The 20,303-nt window shown below is 32.0% G+C and overlaps 1 protein-coding gene across 1 annotated transcript in view; it reads right to left on the bottom strand.

The window, feature by feature from the left end:
* Positions 1 to 17,505, bottom strand: part of LOC129957657 (glycogenin-2-like) — a 41,374-nt gene extending 23,869 nt beyond the window's left edge. Inside the window, exon 1 of the mRNA XM_056070105.1 lies at positions 17,165 to 17,505. The gene's annotated coding sequence lies outside the window, so the exon portion shown is untranslated. The remainder of the gene's footprint in view (positions 1 to 17,164) is intronic.
* Between the last annotated feature and the right edge of the window lie 2,798 nt (positions 17,506 to 20,303).

Here is a 20,303-nt window from a genome sequence, read left to right as displayed (position 1 = left end):
GTTGATTTTTGTGGAGAGAAAAGAAAGCCATTCTTGAACGTCCAGTCAACCATGATATTAACAAGTTGTTGACTTTTTTTTTTTTTTTTTGTAAGAACTAATGCGTATGACTGGCGATTTTTTCGAAAGGCCGATCAATTACATTCGGTTTTCGAAGGACATCATATGACGTTCCCGACCAACGATGTATGGTTATCGAAGGATGTCATACAACGTTCCCGGTCAACATAGATATTTATAATTGAAAAATGTAACCAATGCGAATTCGAAAAACTATTGTCTGTAAAAATGTTTTTAACAAAAAATGGCATGTTTCCTTTTAAACTAATGTTGTTTTTTTTTTTTTAACTTCATATCACCATGTGCAATCGTACCCTTTTTGTATGTAGAAAAAAAATCTGCACCAGATGTTTTTACGCACGAAGGCTTCAAAAATGAATATTCTCAGTTTCAAGAAATTGTTTATGATATCTTGCCTTTTACTAAATCTGCTTTGAGAAGGAGTGAACCATATACTCGTGTCCAAAATATTATATATATATGGTGTTGCCGAATTCAACCGACAAATTCAGAGGGGTGATAGTAGGCATGAAGAGGATAAAGAATCACAAAGCAACATGAGCTCCCAAACGACGTTTAGTAGCTGAAAATCGCAAAAATATAGAGAGTCGGAGAACTGTAAAAGATTAATAAAAAAAATAACAAATAGTGTTTCAACTATTTCATTTTAATGAAAGCACATTCTTAAAAGTTTTTTTTTCCATGCTTGTAACATGTGTATTTGATGATCTAGGGGGTCGTAAATTACTGAAAACGAAAAGTAGTTTATAACCCATATTTGCAAAAATATTAAAACTTGAAGAAAAATAAAAGCTTGAAAATGTAAGGAATTTTATATTCTATAATTTGATATAAGCGCGTAGTGTGAGAATTGGGGAGTTTTAAAGATATTCAAGAAAAACTAAAATGGGAATCAGAAAACATCGCTGCAATTTCTGTACCGATGTTCGCAGACAGCGTTGTCAAATTTGAAAGATAAATTCAGAGCAAGGATAATAGGCCTTAAGTAGAAAATAATAGCATTAAGTAGAAGTAGTAATAGAAGTAATAGGTAGAAGTTCCAGAAAATATAGTCACAGGTAACGTTTTTCAATGAAAATCGCAAATCCGGTGGAGTTTGTACGCTGGATTCTTGATGCCACACAGAAAGATACAAGTTTGTCTGCCAGAGCTTTATTCTCAGATGAAGCCTGCTTTACGAGAGAAGGTGTCTTCAACACGCACAATGCGAATATTTGGTCATTCGAAAATCCCCACATCACTATCTCGTCGAACATACAACACAAGTTTGATATTAACATCTTGGCAGAGTCATCTATTTGAACCATATCTTCTGCCCAAACGCCTCCAACACAAAATACCTTGTTTTCTGCCAGCACGTTCCTCCAGATTTACAGCAGGGAACACCGACAATTGTAAGCCAGAACATTTGACTAATGCATGATGGTACACCAACACATTTTAGTTCCATTCGTGAAATCTGACTTGTTGTTTGAGAATGAAGGAAGTTTAATGACCATCAATTCTGCGATGTTCATTAATGAATACTTGCTCGCTGCTTTCATTTTTCTCCAACGCATGAAAAATTTACATACGAGAAGGCATCTTCTCGATTACCTTGTTCTTAATCCTCGCATTCATAGGGCCATTCTCTTCGCCAGAGTATTTCAGACGTAAGTTTTTACGATTTTCACTGAATAAACGTTACCTGCGACAATACGTTTTCTAGTAAATTTTCATCGCCTTAATTCCTACTATCTCTGAGCTGAATTTATCTTTCGAATTTGACAACGCTCTCTGCGAACATCGGTACTGATGTTGCAGCGATGTTTTCTGGTTCCTATTTTAGTTTTTCTTGAATGTCTTTAAAATTCCCCAGTTCTCACACTACAGGCTTACATTAAATTATAGAATATGAAATTCCTTACATTTTCAAGCTTTTATTTTTCTTCAAGTTTTAATATTTTTGCAAATATGGGTTCTAAACTACTTTTTCGTTTTCAGTCATTTACGACCCCCTAGATCATCAAATCCACGTTTTACCAGCATGAAAAAAAAAACTCTTAAGGATGTGCTTTCACTTAAAATAAAATTGATAGTTGAAACACCATTTGCTATTTCTTTATTAATTTTTTACAGTTACCAACAGTTCTCCGGCTCTCTATATTTTTGCGATTTTCCCCTACTAAACGTCGTTTGGAACCCCATGTTGTATGATAATTCTTCATCCTCTGGATACTTACTATCACCCCTCTGAATTTGTCGGTCGAATTCGGCAACAACCTGTATATATATATAGAACGCTAACGTACGTGGCACAGAAATCGAGCTAATTATCGAATGGTAACAGTCAAATATATATAAAAAACAGTAATTTCCTTAGCATCTGAAACGATCTATTCATTGTAGTTTAAAAACGAAATATTCTGGGGAATAACGACAAGATATTTTTTTTTATCTTCCAAAATAAACCTTGAGGAAACGGATTCAGTGATGGAATTTACATATTCTTACAAATCTGTAATGTTGCTTCCCAGCACGGTTAGTTCAATCACTGGAAAGACCATTTTACGATCAACTCTGTTGGATGCTGAATCAGTGAGCTCAGGTTGAGGACAAAATAAGCAATACTGGAATCTTCAAAAATTTCGGTGATAAAGCCAATAGGAAATGAGAGGTGTCTGATTGTACCAGAACTATAAAAGGCCGTCGGAAGAGTCGCCGAAAAGTTTAGAATCGCATAGAGAGTCAAAGACGAATAGATGTATCAGTCCAGCGAAGAGCAAGCGTTTGCTGAATTGATCTGTGTGCCGAATCCAGGTGTTTATTATAGCAGCAGCATCAAGTCGTGTGTGGAGTAGCCAGTCGTGTAGTAGATAGTCGGCAGTTAGAGTTAAAGTGAGGAGACAGTGGAGAATTGCAGGAGTTTGGAGAGACCGTCGAGAGTAGCTACGTAGATTCCCTCCTCCTGCTGAATTCTGTCTGGCCGCTTTGTGTGCTGTGGTTGTTATTACTACTGATTACTACTTGTGGGCTACCGTTTGTTGTAGATTGCTGCTGTGTATTGTGTGTGTTCGTCTGCGTATATGTTACTTCGTGTAATGTCCTGAATTTTCTGGAATAAATTTATACTTTTAAAGAACTTTTTCTTCATCGACTAAGAAATCGAAAGAACCTCGAATTCATCGTGCTTTGTACAATCTGTTTTTTTATGTCTCTGTTCAAAACAACAGGCACAGCACACAGAAGATCCACGGCATGCTAGTTTAGAGTGCCGAAATAACTGGTATTTAAAGCAGCAAGCAGAGTTGAGACGTTAGGACGGATATTAAAACCGATGTAGCCTGGCATTATTTTCTTTGGTAGAATTGTTGTATGAAATGTTAATATTACGTGTCTAATTGGGAAATATTTCCGTCTCTTCTCAAACTAATTAAACGCGTAGCAATCATTTTCGCGATTCAAGCTCAGAGACAAATTCTGCGTAATTTACCATCAAGACTTCATCCCCTAACATTAAACCTCTTGTATAACTAAGTGATGCACGAGCTGTGATTTTTATTGAAATTTCTTCAAATTTTATCTGGGACAAAAGTTTAAAAAAAGAAATTCCTTGAGTGATGATTCAACAAGCAAATCTCGCGATCTCAGTTTCATTTAAGGATTGTACATCTCTCACTTGATTATGTATATATTTTCGAATTAAGAAAGGTGACATGTCTTTCAAATTTTTATCTTTACTATAAATAACAAAGGATTTCAGCAAATTTTCAGAAAATCCATTCGGTTTCATGCTCAATGTAAAGTCGAAACTTAACAAAAGAACCCATGCAATAAAGAATAAGAATTCGAGCTTCAATGGCTCCGCCCATTATGGAGTCCAACAAGGGAAGGCAGTTGCTGGCTCTGGGCATCTCTGAACATTGTAAATATTACATTAAATTGAGTAAGTAGGAATTGGCAATCTGATATTGATTTTGTCGTTACTGAACACGAAGTTCAGCAGAGATTCAAATACCATTTCCTACAATCAACGGAAACAGACCAGACGTTTACTCTACTAACAGGTTTTGTTCTAAAATCCGTTTTTAATAAAATCAAAGAGACCGACTCTAATAGGACGACCTCTCTTTGAATGAATTAGTCTACCATCGCTAAGGAGATCATCACGACTTATCAATCAGGAAGCGCAACGGTTCACAGAAGTCACGAAATTACGTCTATCACCTGCTCACAATTCTTTATTCCTGTAACGGCCGTTTAAATAATAGGCCACTCAAATTGAGACGTAAGGGTTGGACGTGACTCAGTATGCAATATTTAGGGTTATTGTGGGTGATAAACTATCAGGGTCGCATGGGTATTCGTCTCTACATCCCGAGCACACCTTACTTATACATATTTAAATAATACATTTTGTAATTTCTGATTTATATATAAACCTACCGAGTTCAAATATAGATGAAGAGTAATGCCTTTTTAAGTACCAGCCACCACTGGCAATCAGTTGCTTCTCTGGCATTAATGGTTGCCAAAATTTCAATTAAATATTTTACGTGGTTTGCTTTTAATGGTATTCTCAGAAAAGTATTTTTGAACTTTTAAAATAGCGTTACATATGTCTATCAAAATTTGAAGCCTCACAACGTTTTCTTCATTGTTCAATGCATCGACTTAATTTTCTGTCATTTCACCTAACATTTGAGCAATTCGATATGAAAATTATTAAATTCCAACTAATGCATTTTTTTTTCAGTAATTAAACATGTATTTAAAAAAAATAGGAGGATAGAAGTAGAAAAATTTCAGTAATGTAATACTGTATTAAAATGATCACTACCGATAACGAATTAATTATTCATAAAGAACATTATCAATTATTTATCACTATCCCATTATCACCTCTAACGAATTAAGCACTATTGGAAAATGCAGTGCGCAATATATCATCCTAAAAGATTAAAGATACAACTATTTTCAGAACAGCTTATTTCAAAATGTGCTTTATGCAAAACACTTCATATATAAAACTGATGTTTGAAATCATATCTATAAGTTTGAAGAACAGACTAAAGCAAGTAGAATAGAGTGGGACCCAGATGTAGCAAGAAAAAAAGGGCGTATGGGTTAATATACACATATTCGCGTTTCTTTTGATTTGTCGCTAAAAAGTGAATAAACGCAATAGTTTTTCTTTTTGTTGTTGTTGTTGTTTATTTTATCACAACATGTTATTTCCATTGCATGTGATTAGTAAGTGTAAAGCAAATTCGAGATTTCTTTCACGTAATTAAATACAAAAATGCATTTGTAAATTCTAAAACAAAAACAAGAAATAATTTCTGTAACCGAATCGACGTATGGAAAAGAATAATTTCGAATGAAGCAATTCATTCTAGTCTTGGTCATCATGTGCATTAATCACATTACAACAGGTAATAATTCTATGTGACATACAGTCCTTACATTGATTCTTAGAGGAAAAAGGTCTTGATATTCTCTACATGAAATGTATTCATAATTGTTTTATATAAAGCAGATGACATAATCATTAAAAACCCAAAAGAGCTGTCTACAACACGGTCGTTGAAAATCATTTGAAAAATAGTTTTTAAAGGATCGGTACAACCTTGAAATGAGTACTTCCCTGAGTAGAAAGAAAATCTCTTTTAAAAAGTCATCTAGTCAGTCAATTCATCAGAAGTCAACCAGAAAATTTCGCTTTTATGTGGCAAAGCGAATGTCCTGCATCAATAGATTTTCAAGAAGATGCAATGCAGTATTGAGGAAAATCAAAAACTCTTTCGTTATACCAAGGTGAGACTGACGGAAGGATCAGGTTTTGTTTTTAGATTGTTACTTAATCAATGTGAGTAAATAAAAGAAGTCGGCGCCATCTCTATTTCCTCCTTATATATAGTGAGGTAGAAAATAGAATTTGAATGACTCTTGTGGCTGTAATTTTTAAGTAATCATAAAATGCAGTCAAAAGAAAATTTCATAAAGTAAATCTTATCTTAGCATTAAATTCTTACAAAGTTTATCTTCAAGAAATAATTTGTTAAATATATTCAACAACTTCAGAATTCGAAGAGGATGAAATAGCTACATACGCATTCATTTCAAAATTATGCCACAAAATTATTGACACCTGAAGAAAAAGTTATATTTAACGATTACAATATAGAATCAAAAAGAAAATTGGTGGCAATAAATGAAAGAATTTCGTCATTCCTTTATGAATATTACTAATCTTTTACGAATAAGTTTTAAAAACCAGCGGAAGTGGTCTTCCCACAGCTTTCACGAATACTCTTATAAAGATGCTATCCCAGAAAATTCCCTGCATGGAAATGGCAACAGCAAATAAGAAATAGTCTTTATCGTGAATTTAGTATTTTTACCGATTCTCTAGGATGTTTTTTTTTGGGGGGGCGGTTAATCCCTGGCATATGATAAACAGTATCCAAAAATCGAATTTGTCGATTGAAATCGATTGAAACAAAAATTTGACACAAAACTACACTTGCAATCGCAAAATTCCATGCTAAATTTGATACATTTAAGTGATTGTGTTTTTGAGTTGCAGCGTTTTACTTGCTTGTGAAAACGCAAAACAGTAAACGGTCAACCGCTTTGTTGGATATGGTTCAAAATTTAATAGATGTCTACACTATGGATGTTAAATCTGTATGCCGAATTTTATATACCTAGCTCTCTTCGTTTATCTAGTTATTGTGTTAACTTATATTATATTCAAACAGCCTAATAGACCGACTTCCTCTGAATGGATTTTGCTCAATATTTGACAGAAATCTGCAAATTTGATGTACAAATCGTGTACCAAGTTTTATCCGTCTAATTCAAAGCGTTTTTGAGTTGTCTTTGTCATGAACGGATAAACAGACAGACATTTTCCAAAATTGCGTTTTTCTAATTCGGGGAGGTATGAAATATGGAGATTCGTCAAAATGTCGAATTCGGATTTTTTGACGATTATTATACATTTTCAATACTACGTATACGAAAAAGTAAAAATTCTTGAGGCCTTTATCTTCCCAAACCGAGTCGCACATTCTCGTCGGAAGAACAAGCAATGGATAAATAAAAACACCCTCCCCCCTCTTCCTTGGTATTAGTTGTTACAAGGAATCAGACTTGCTGGAAATCATCTTACAGTCCTAGTTTTGTAAATTTACATCTGAAATTTAAGCTTATGAAATAAATATAAGAGACAGATTAGTGAAGAAGAGGTGCAAGCTTAGATGAAGTAGATAATTCTTTTACGGGTCACGCTCATTCTCTTGATGACGAAAGAATCGAACATGTGCTGGAAAAGGACAAAGACAAGGATGAAGATGACACACAGACCAAAGAAATTTTAGTGGAAAGATGAAAAAAAAGGGTTGTAGATTTATATAAACTTTGCTAAGTACTGTTTAATTAATAAGTTAGTACGTAATGTTTTGAAATGAATGCATACAGAGAAATTTTTAAATGATACAACCTAGTAAACAAGCAGAAATTCGAAGTTATATGCCATAACGCTAAGCATTGCGTTGCTTTCGTTTATTATGCATAATAATTTTTAAATGATTAATTTTATTTTTATTATAAAATTACTTGAAGCGTTTTAATTTTAAATAATTTGTAGGATTTTCGATAATGCTTATTCATTTGTAGCCGATCGACAGACTTCGCATGCGACAATTTTACAGAAGACATCACTAAAATTTAACAGGACAAATTCAGTGTTATATATTCAAATATCCGAAAAAAAAATTTACGCAGCAATGTTCCCGCTGGCTCTGGTTTAGAGAAATTTCTCAAGAAAAATACAAAAAGAAAAAAAAAGATGTCACATAGTAATTTTTCAGCTACATTTAACATTGCTTAATGAAACAAAATACACCATTCAAATTTTGCAAATTACAATTTTAGAAGCCAAATTCCGTCGAAAAATCCTTTAACGAAAAATATCGAATGATTGTTGTCTGTCTGTCCATTCTCAAATTCACACATCTGAAATGCAATATCAAAGGATGTTGTTACAGATTTCATCATATATTTAAAACCAGATGAGTTGGAAATATACGAGCATATTGTTTGGTAGTCATACGTCTCTTAAAATAAACTACCATAACTTTTTACTTGTTTGAGATGACAGTTTACAATTGTAGTTGCCTCATAACTATAAAGACAGGACAATAGACTATAATTTAAACCTTCATTTGAATATATGTGTCGCAGTTCCTCAGCAAAAAGATGCACTATGCGGGAAACTGTTTCTGTTCTAAATCTGAAAATCGAACGATTTTAAAACGAAAGAATATAATCTTAAATGCGAGTTTTTTTTAACAGAAATTTCAGTGATTAATCCTCTGGGTGTATAATTCTTTAAAGTCACTATTTAAATGCGATTTTTGCAAATAAGTTCAAATATCTTTCAAAGAAAGTGAACAAGTACTATATTTTACACAATAATAATATAATATAATATAATATAAAAATCTGTAATCGTAAAAATAAACACTCTAAATTGCGAAAAACACGGGAAGCAAAAAAAAAAAAAAAAAAAAAAAAAAATGGATTAAAATGCAATCCTCGGAAATCGCGGGATACGCAGCTGGTGGATTAAAATGTCAGAATTTGGTATGTTAATCTTAAGCAGGTCGTAATATTTGAAGCCATTTAAATATAATCAGATTTATTTAATTTAGTTAGATTAAAATCCTGTCTTGGTTGCAGATTGTTTCAACATTTAAGCGACCAGGACAAACAGATAACGGGCGCCAATACAATTAATGTTGCTGTATAGACGCCCACATATAGTGGCAAGTGATAAAATTTGGTGATCACCGGCAAGTGATAAAATTTGAAGCAGTCCAAATAGTAAAATGCAGGTGCTAATTTGAAGAACAATCAAAGGATATTAGTGAAGTTAAAATGATTCATAAGTAATAACTAAATGTTATTAAAGTAGTAATATTAACACGTTGCTAAATACGACTGTGACAGCTTTCAGTTGTTGGCAATATCCACTATGTTCCTGTAAAAATGCGATTTACCACTGGGGGTACTGGTTCAGGTGATCGTTTTCTGATACAGGTCTAAATTACGATCTGTGGATGAGTGAATGAAATGCACGAATGAAGTCCGCCCGGCAAAAAGGGTTGTGATGCTTGAGTAGCTAAAGTCGTACACTTGGCCTTAGATGGGGCTACTGAAATAACAGGAGCTCATTCGGCTTAAATCACTGACAGATATCTGTCAGCGGGTTTGTAAAGTGCCATAAGTCATAACAACAACAAAAATGCGATATAATCGAAAAAATAAACCCTAGCATGATTTTTGAAGATGCTCGCAATATATGCACAATTCCTAAAATAACCCCTTGGTGATTAGTTTCAGGAGGACTACAGTTAGTGTCGAAATGCTAATGCGGAACGATTTTAAAAATTGTGGAATTAGTCTTTACTTATTCAGTGTACTTAAGGGGGGAGGGAGAATTTGATTTTCAGATAAGATTAATGCAAGAAGAAAAATTTTATCGAGTATATGAGAGAGAAAACACTCCGAGTATAAAAGTTTTACAGCCTTCGGCAAACAGTTGCTTTTCGAATGATTTAAAATTGGGCCACGAGAGTCCTTCTATGAATGGACAGTTGACAAAAGAGCAAAGTGCCTGATTGTTTGTAGGATTGAATTTTAAGCATTTAACCTTTCAATAGCAAAATATATGTATTACCAGAAGAATTCAAAACATCGCAACAGCGGCTTTCTTCAGCGATACGAACTATGATTCTTTTACAAGAATAAATGCTAAAAAGTAATAAGACGATCCCAGAAAATAAATTCTAATGTACATTTTGGAGAAAAATTAATATATAATTGCTGTTTCTTTTAAGAGAAACCTTTTAGGCAATTGACAGTTTTAATCGTCCTCCCCAAGCGTTAGCTTTGATGTGTTTCTAGACATTATTTTAAACATGTACGACGATATGTAAAACAACAAATATGAAATTAAGCTTTGACATAATACAGCTGCCACGAAGATTTATTTGCAGGGGAAAGGGCTTAATATCAAAAAGGTGGGTGAGGGAATTCTGAATTTTACGTAGATTCCTTTAAATGCGGCTTTTCCTTTTTACGTTCTCATATACGAAATGCACAAAGAGAAAGTACTGAAATCGTTAAGAAATTTGTACTCGACATTTTAACTAATCTCCACTTGAATCTGAAAAACAAATATTTCATATTATATCTTTTTGTGAACACAACTCAAAAATGCGTTGAGCTAGAGGATTGAAATTAAGTACATGGAATTATGACGAGACATGTAGATTTCTTTTGCATTTGGAACGAAATCCATTCACAGAAAGTCTGTCTATCTGTTTGTTCGACTTCAAGGGAACTCGATAACTACATTGAAATAAAATTTGGTACAAGGGTTTGTCATCTAAAATACCGATATTTATCAAATTTTGAACCAACGGTTAATTATCTGTCGTTCTGCACCTTCCATGCATGTAAACGAAATAATCCATAAACTCAATGACTTAAAATCAATGAAATTCGATCCATGTTGTGATTACAACTATAGTTCTGTGTCCAATTTCGGTTTCAATCCGCCGGAAAAAGATATCTGTCCAGAAAAGTGCCAATTATTATACCCTAGCTATTAATCGCTAAAGATTGCATGCTAATATAAACTCTCTCCTAACGATTGTTCTTCAATGTCATGCGATAAACAATGTAAAAGTACATTTGTTAAAATATACCAGAAAGTTATGAGGAGACGACTCCAATTGGTTTTTACCAAGATAGACAGAGACAATTAGTTTTTGAAAATATAACTTCTCATTTTTCTCTTCAAATACAATATACTGTGGTGAATTGCATATAAGCCAGTAACAGCGCTTCTACCCGAACAGCTGTTTTGGTATAATCGGATCGTTACTGGACTGCTAACCAAAAGGTCCCAGGTTCTATCCTCCCGCGTCTCATACCTCTTCAATACCATGAAAGATCGCACAATATATTAGCTATATAGGTCACATTACCTAAAAATTTATCCACTTTTATTCTTATATTCGACATCGGTTATTTCCTTTATATATGCGATCTTAAATTGATTTTTCTATGTACTTTGACCAGAAAAGTATGATTATTGTTCTCGTCTAGATTTTCTTGTATACGTCCACAACAAATATTACTAATAACATGCAATCAAAAATAATTTTTTCCAGTCGTATACAGTTAAACAAGTCCGATGGCTTGACAGTTTTTTAAAAATTTAAATGCGCCTTTTCCATTAACCGATTCTTTTTTACCAAAATTTGAAACATTTTATTTTAATACTAGCCGCCTTTGGCGACCAGCCGGTTCGCCAATCTTAATGTTCGTTAAAATTTTAATAATTAAATATTTTATGCAATTCCAACTTTAATAGATTCTTCAGCAAAATATTTTAAAACTTCAAATTTTGATAGTCATATAATTCACTCATAATATTATAAAGGCCTTTAGTCATAACGTGATATGTTTCTCTCTAATTTTCTGTTACCCCTCGTAGAATGTATGCTTTAAATTAAAGTGTAAATGATTAATCTGCAATTAATATAATAATATTTTTTACTGAAACAAAGCATTTTTTTAATAATATGGTTACTGATAATAGAGTCACTGAGCGTTTAAACTTTCTGGGCACTAAAGAATATCTTTTTTAATTTATGTAATCTCTCAAGAATTTGTCAACAAAAATTTCTCAGATTCATCATGAAGAGATCGATTCATTAACAATGTTTCATTTTAAATGCATCAAACACTAAGAAAATAAAATGAATCGTTTAAAATAATCGGTCTAAAACAGGTTTAAAAAAACTACTTAAAAAACGATGTACTTAAAACTATAAGCATATACAAAAAATATATAACTAACATAAATACAATTTACTTACAAAAGCATGCAACTAACCTAAAAATAATTTAAATCATCCGTTCATAACGGTTGCCATGGCAACAATCAGAACACAGTGCGCATGCGTGAATTTTCTTCGCCAGTTACGTAACGCAAATACGTGATTTTTTCTACGCTAGTTGGGGTAACGCTATGCGGATTAGAAATTTTTAATTTCCTTTATTCTGTTTTATTTTAATTCAAAAGTACTTCAGAATGAATCTGAAAGATCGATTCATTAACAATGTTTAATTTTAAATGCATCAAACATTAAGAAAATAAACAGAATCGTTTGAAATAATCGGCCGAAAAATATCAACCCTAGCCTCATTACTGTTGGGAGAAAAAAACATTGAAGCCTTACTCATTTGGCGGTGGGGAAAACGGAAGATTTTTTTGGCGGAAAAGTTGGCGGTGGGGAAAATGGAAGATTTTTTTGGCGGGAAAGTTAGTTTTTAATTAATAATTAAAATTCTAATTAAAAATTCGAAAAAAGGAACCCTAGGTGCACATTCCCGACCTCCAAGGTATACATGTATCAAATTTGGTAGCTGTAGGTCAAACGGTCTGGCCTGTAGAGAGCCAACACACACACACACACACACACACACACACACACACACACACACACACACATTGAGCTTTATTATAAGTATAGATAGATAATACATCTTAAATTTATTCATTTAGTAGTTCGTTGTAGTTTTGAGAAAGACACGAGTACAGTTCCAATAGAATGTTTTTCTGATTTAGTATTCTGATGCATCAAATTCTCAATGTCGAATTTTTGACGATTACAATTATTTGTTTAATTTATATTGTACTCTTTTGTGTATTTCGTGCAAGGGGGAAAAATAATTTCCTTCATTTCATACCTAAACTAACTAAAGTTTGTAACCGAACTTTATGCTCACGAATGTACTTTGTTATTTCGTAATTGAAACCATGACTAATAAAAACTTCATCGGAAATGCCAAGTCATAAAAAATATTTGGTCATGCTACCTCTCTTGCATATTTTGAAATAAATTATCTCTTAAGCCACTATAATCTCACTTCTACTGTGAACTTGTATTTTCATCTACAGTTGATCCCCAACCCATAACCAGCGTTCCCTTTAAAATCTAATCTCTTCGACTCCTCATGTGGTTCAATGACCAAATCTAAATCGCTTGCCCAATTTCCTCAGTTTTTTTTTTCTGAAACATGTTATCGCCACATAAATAATAGCATGTTTGTTAATGCCGAGGATTTCATACAACGAAGTATCTTATTATAAAATTGATAATTAATCGACGAATGGGTTATTTCAAATCTTCAAGAGAATGACATTTCCATTGTTTTAGAAAACTAATATTCAGTAATAATTTGGTCAGAAAATACCAATGTCGTCTAAATTAACATCGTGCTTCGAATGCCATTCGAAATTATTCATCATGATCTTTTATAAAATACAAAATTCAGATAAATGAGTGTTAATTGTGAGAAATCATACAAAAGCAAGTTCCGGTTTATACCAATTAGATTGCATATCTTCCGAAAGCGTTAATCATCTGCAAAAGCCTACTTGTGACACGATTCTTACGACACACCTTCACAATTTTGCTTATCGGCAAATCCATTTCGAGAGCTGATTGCAGATATCAAATTGAGACCAAAGTCTCCCCGACAGCAGTGAGGCCTTGATCCATTAAATTCATCTCAAAACACTTTCCCTCTTCAATGGGTGAATTTCGTAATTTTTTTTTTTTTTCCTCTGTACCAAATGGAAGAGATTGGATCATTGGAGATCACAGCCAATGGAATCTCACAAGAAAAAGCGAAACTTCCGGGAAGTCATATTTTTCTAACTTCCGCAAAGAAACCTATTTAACAATTGTTACTTGTATCAATAAAAAGCGGAAAGAATAAATGAGTGGTTGGGGCATATGTCTGTTACTCTTCAAATATACTGAAGCAACTTTAATATATCTTTAAAGAAAATGGCGTTAAATGACAAATGAAAAGCCTAAAATCGAAATTAAAAAACACAATACCACTTTTCATTATTACAAATCAAATTCGTTTAAAAGAAATAGTAATTTTAAAGGCTCTTTAAAGATATTAAATTGTTAATTGAAAAAATAAATTGAAAATTATTATACAAGTCAGAAAAAACAATTTTATTGCATACTTTTGAGTACAAATGAGTACAAATTTTTTTTATACAATTCATGTGCATACAGGGGATGTAATTAAAAAAATTTCAATAATCGTTTAAAATGCTGATTGTCTGAGAGTATTAAAGACAGCACTATGAAAAAATTGAAGTTATTTTTCTAGTGTTTTGAAAAAACAAAAACGTAGGACTTATTTTCAAAGAAGTCCATTGTGTCTTTAAAACAAAGTGAAATAATTTGTTCACATTTTTTTTTTATCCGTCATCATTTACATCAGTGCCAAATAATTTGTCATCAATTAATTCCATTGTGAGTAATCCCAAAGTTGTAATATCGGTATCACAGCGCACACATTCTGCGAAAGCGGTCTCTGCTCTCCGAAGATTCACCGAGGACAATTGGTAGAAAAAAAGATTTTATCCCCCTTCGTTTTTATTTTTAAAACTTTCCAAATTAATTAGAAAAGGGAAATTAATGACTGAGGCATCCCCCCTCGAATTTTAGAATGTGGGAGCATATTACTGAAGTTTAGCGTCGTATAAATAACGACCATGGAATGGCATATCATAATCTTAATGACTATTATCATTATAATGGTCACGAATTAATTGGGATTGAGCTGAAATGGCATAAATAAATGCAAACATATGAGAAATGTATAAACGGTGTTTTACAGAATTTCAAAAAAAAAAAAAAAAAAAAAAATATTGCATCATAGCTAATTCCATGTCGGCACCATTAAAAGTAGTTAAACTTAAGGCATATATTATACAATAGTTCATTTACTTGTTTCCCTTCCAATAGCTAAACAAGAAGTATACAGAAATGTTGCATCAACATTTTATTTCTTATATTTCAGCGAAATATTTACAATAATGGAATGAATATTCAACAATATGTATTTGTAAAAGGTTTACCTTCTTTTTTTTTCTTCAGTATTTTTATTAGTATTTTCTTAAGTGGATTTCTGATTTTTATGCTTTTCTGTTATTTGCATCATTATTTTTCAGGTTGCTTGAAAAAGTAAAAGAACGCGGCAGTATTGTATCTAATCTTTTATAGTATAAATTTAATCTTTATTTAATGGGAGCTATTTATTTATAAATAAAATACTCGACAACAAGGGACAAAGAATTTATTCCTATAATACTAACAACCTCATTATGCAACAATGCCAAATAGATAAATTAAAAAAAAAAAAATACACCTGTCTCATGATCTGCACATATACACTGTGGATCAACAAAGAATGTTTTCGTTTCTCGTCCCCCCCCCCGGTTCCCTTTAAAATGTTTTTCATCTAGACGAAAACTATATTTTTGCACTCGTCTGGAAAATGTAGAGGTAGTTCCCCCTCCTGCATTGTATTCCTGTTGTACGGTCATAGGGGGTCATCGCCTACTGTCCGGTATAACACAATAGGAAAAAGATTACTTTAAAAACTGTCTATTAGAGATCTTATTTCATAGTAATGGATACTTCTAGCTATCCCTTAAAAATGCTAGTTTTATAATCATTCTTATCAAAACACATTGGCTAGAAAATGTATAATAATCATATAAAGTTTACATTACAAACACAGCAAATAAAGCTAAAAAAACGGCAGGATTATAATGAATAATATCGGACGAGAGAGATTGCTAAATAAAAGAGTATTATTAAAATCTATTTTAAAAAATATAGATTTCAGTAATAATTTTAATAATCAAATAGAGCAGCTAGCAATGCATACAGAAAATAGTAATCAATATTACCATAATAATCCATTATAGAAACATACACAAATGCACTGAAGTTCTCAGCTTATCATACTAATTATTAATTATTTTTTTACCAGATGCATTAAGAAATTTGTTTGTATCTGTTATTCAACTGGAAATTTTTATTGTTGAAACTTAACAAAATATCAAGCATCTTAATTATTGCTTAATCAAATCATTCATTCTGTTTCAAAACTTAACGAATCCCTTTGATGTATAATGTAATCTAAAATATATCACTTTTTAATTTTGAATAAAATAATTATATTCGCAGAAACGAATTTGAAAAGTATTTTCTATATTGAAATGATAAGTACATATATGCGCATCTTTCTAAACATTAAAATGTCCTTGAAAAGAGATCGGCATAAAAAATTTTCGCCTTCTAGAATAACAACAAGAAATCTAAATGTAGAAAGTTCAAGAAATAATTATTATTGCTTGATTTCCGTAAACAATTGAAGCGATAAACAACAAGCTTTAATTAAGTAAGCGATAATAAACAAGTCGCTATTTGGTTTTCAAATGAAGATATCTTTATAAATAATTGATTGTTCGTAATATTTTATTGGTGAAAATAAAATATGACAATGCTGAGCCCTAATTTTAATTGATATTTTTTTGCTAGGATAAATAAAGTTCTTAATGTGATATAAAGAAACTGGTACCTCTCATAACTAAAATGCTCGGGTAATATAAAATCTATTCTCTCCTAACTAAATTTTAAATGAACAACATTTTAATACATTTCATAAATCAATTCGATAAACAAGAGTTCAAAGGGCAATCTTCCTTTTGAATATAGCTTCTTAAAAAAAATCGAATCAATTTGGGGCAAAGACATGTTTCAATGGCGAAAATTTGCAATTAGTGTCTTTCGTCCAAAGAAAATAGAAAAACCAATTATCCTAACAATAAGATTCTCTAATATCAAATATTCGATAATAATAATGTGCAAAAAAGACTAATAAACAATTTACATTTTCTCGTGTGGAAAGAAATATTCCAGTTTGTTGAAAAAATTTTTGAAAGAAAATTATAGAACATTAATGAAAAGGCAGCCTAATTAAACCACTTCTACAATCTAATCTTAAACCTAGTACATACAAATAATAAACCCCACCCACTAACGTTGCATATCAAAGTTTACGTAAACAAAGGCAAACAAACAGTAATACATAAAAGAAAAAAAATCCGTATATTTACTTAAAAATCGACGTAACTTACCAGGTAGAACCAGAAGAAAATAAAAATTCTTGGCGTCCAGCAGCTGGCTACACGAATATCATTTGCCGTAGAACACGCGCAAAAACAAGTTAGAATAGGACCCGATTATTTTACGATACGTTTTCTCAGAGCGAGGCTATGCGAGATAGATTAATAGAGATTTTCTGCTCGTTCTGCGCAGACGATAAGAAATCTAGTTACGTTGGGAAGATAGTAGGTACTCTTTTTCATTTCGTCAGTGGTTTTTCGAACTTAGCGCCTCCAGTTGTAGCTAGAGGACTGGCCTCTATGGGCAAGGTCATCTCGGCGCCCGGCGAAATCGAGCAAAATGAATAGTATGTGGAGTGAGGCCGGTGGCAGTTGATATGTATGACGCGTTCTCGTCTATTAACTAGATTTCTTGTTTTCAAAGACATAAGCAGCTGAAAACATCCAATCACTTTCTAAGCTTTTGCTTCTTCCTGGTGCCCTTTATTTATTTACTCATTTTTTCCTTCTTCTATTTTTTTTTGCAAGAATTAAGTATGTTTTTTTGCTATTTTAGCTCTTTTTGAGTAGTAGTACATGAAATTATTTTTGTACTTGAAAGACTCGGACGGATTATAAAGCTATCGATAGCATGAATAAAATGGGAAATTTTTATGTAGTTGACATTTTTTCTTTCTTTCTTGAAAATGTTCTTTTTTTATATTAAACAAGCTATTACACGGCGCGTTGCTGCCGCAGCAGGAACAATTTTGTAAATATCGTTTGAAATTTAAAATAGCTGTCTTGTTTAATTAGGAATGATAGAAAGAATATTTATTTTCTTGTCGACAATGAATACATTCAATGAAACTGAATGATACATAAAGAAGTATAAATAATATTTATTCGATTTCTTTTCCATTATTATTCCAGTATACTTTTGGATAGACAATACCTTTTGTTTTTCTGTCTTCAGCAAAAACAAATTTCGTGGCTGTCCGACACGTGAGCATCCAACATACAACTGGTCATGTGAAAACATGCATTTTCTAGGTTCAAAGCAGTAAGTTGGTAAAGTTTTATTGCAATCGGATGAATAGTACGACAGCGCATAAAATACGAACAAACAAAAATTCTTTATATTATTAGATGAGTTGAGCTTCATTAAGAAAAAAGTACATTGCCAATTGTAAGAATTACAGTTAAAACATAAGCTTCTTATATGAATATAGATCCAAGCCTAATATAGAAATTGAATAAATAAATTCTAGTTTCGTGTTATTTCGCACTGAAATATTTCGATATTGATGCAAGTTAGTGCAGTATTTCTCAAGTAACTTTACTAGAGTCTGGGCTTACAATTCTTGTACGATTGTCGATTTTTTAAGTTATAAAAAATTTCACAAAAGAATGCATGTCAAATAAGTCAATAAAATATTAAAAAATAATAATAAAGTAGAAAGTTAAAAACATTATTGGAAATTTTTATTGGGTGTTTAATTCAAGAATGATCTCTTAGCACTAGACTCGAGGGGTTATTTGCTCGGAACGAATCCTTAAATGATTTGACATATACTGGAGATTCATATACTTTTATCGAGCTTCAAACATCTTGCCACTAGTGTTTTATTTTGCAGCAATAGTAGCGATGCCAAGCTTTGCTAGTAGCAAACGTTAACAACTCTATACGATAAATAAATTCTAACATTGCCATGGAATGGAAGATTGGAAGGTGTCACTTTAGATATCATCCTTTAAACTAGAATAGAACTTAAAATACTGAGGTTTGCGCAAAATAATCAATATACAATAAAAGACGAAAGAGTGAGAGAGAATTTAATCCCTCATGAAATAATTTCTTTGATCACTTAATTAGGAGACAAATCCTACTTAAGGAACTCATTTTCCTTTCAAGTCATATAATTGAAATTAAAATAGAAATAAAACTGAAAGACTACTGAGAGGTTTTTCAAATTACGAATGTAATTTTTCTCTACTTTAATTACCACTAAACTTTATTACACCTGCCAAATATAAAGAAATTCATAATACAATACACTTACTATGCTCATTATTGAAATCGAAATGATTAATCTAGCTTATCATATAGATGACTATGGATTATTTCCCCTTAATAATATTAAATAAATAACTGTCGAAAACGCGAATTGTGACTGAGGTGCCATGTAAGTTATCTCATTTGGGGCCACTTATATAAGAAACGTTGATTTAAAGCATGATCATTTCAACTAGAGTTCTAATTCGCTTGTAGTGAAGTTTGAAAGTCAAGAGCTGTAATTTCAGCAAAATGCATCAACCAGAATTATAAAATTAAACTTTATCTCATTTAGAATTAGTTCATGAACAATATGTATATTTTATAATGTTTTTTTTTAAACAAAGTAAAAGCGATAATAAAACATTTAAAAAAGATGTGTTTCAGACATTGTTTGATTTATCAAAATAATGTGATATTCTGAAGCTATTCGACAAGTAATGAAAATGTTCAAAATTTCGAACCCAAGTCGAAGGTCAATTGCCTGCAAATGAAAGCCACGAAAAGCAGTTAGTTTAAAAGATAAAAATCATTTGGACTAAGGGCTAGTTTTACCATTGAGTAAACCCAGGCAGTTTCCTAGGATCCATTAATAATTTAAGAAATGACCGGATTATAACAAATACGACTGTGTTGACTTCTAACGTGTCAAAATAGATTCATCTAATACTCCAAGATGTTTAGTTCTCAGCCCTCTCGAGATCCATTTCCATTTAAAATCAAAGGGAAGGGTACCAGATACAAATTTGTTTATTTTAACCGCTTAACTGTTTTGCTCGTATGCCATACGTGCATCGATTTATGGAATTTTGATAGTTGTAAGCAAAAAATAAATAAATAAAACATTCATAACGATTATAATTCAATATTAAAATTACTTCGAATGCATAGATAATTCAAGTATTCAACGGATTTCCATTTGAATCAAAATGAGAAAATATTCCCAAAATAGAAGGTGTCATCTTATTAGATTGTAAAGAAAAGAAAATAGTTAAGTGGTTAATAACTGCCCTAGAAGCTGCGACAAAATGAAACTCAAGTTGTTTCTAATGATGATTAATGCTGGACAAACTAATTCAAACAATTTGATATCCGTATATGTATCGAACTATTTTT

Source organism: Argiope bruennichi, chromosome 2, assembly GCF_947563725.1.
Source record: "Argiope bruennichi chromosome 2, qqArgBrue1.1, whole genome shotgun sequence".
Lineage (NCBI taxonomy): Eukaryota > Metazoa > Arthropoda > Arachnida > Araneae > Araneidae > Argiope > Argiope bruennichi.
This window is presented reverse-complemented; position numbering and strand designations above follow the sequence as displayed.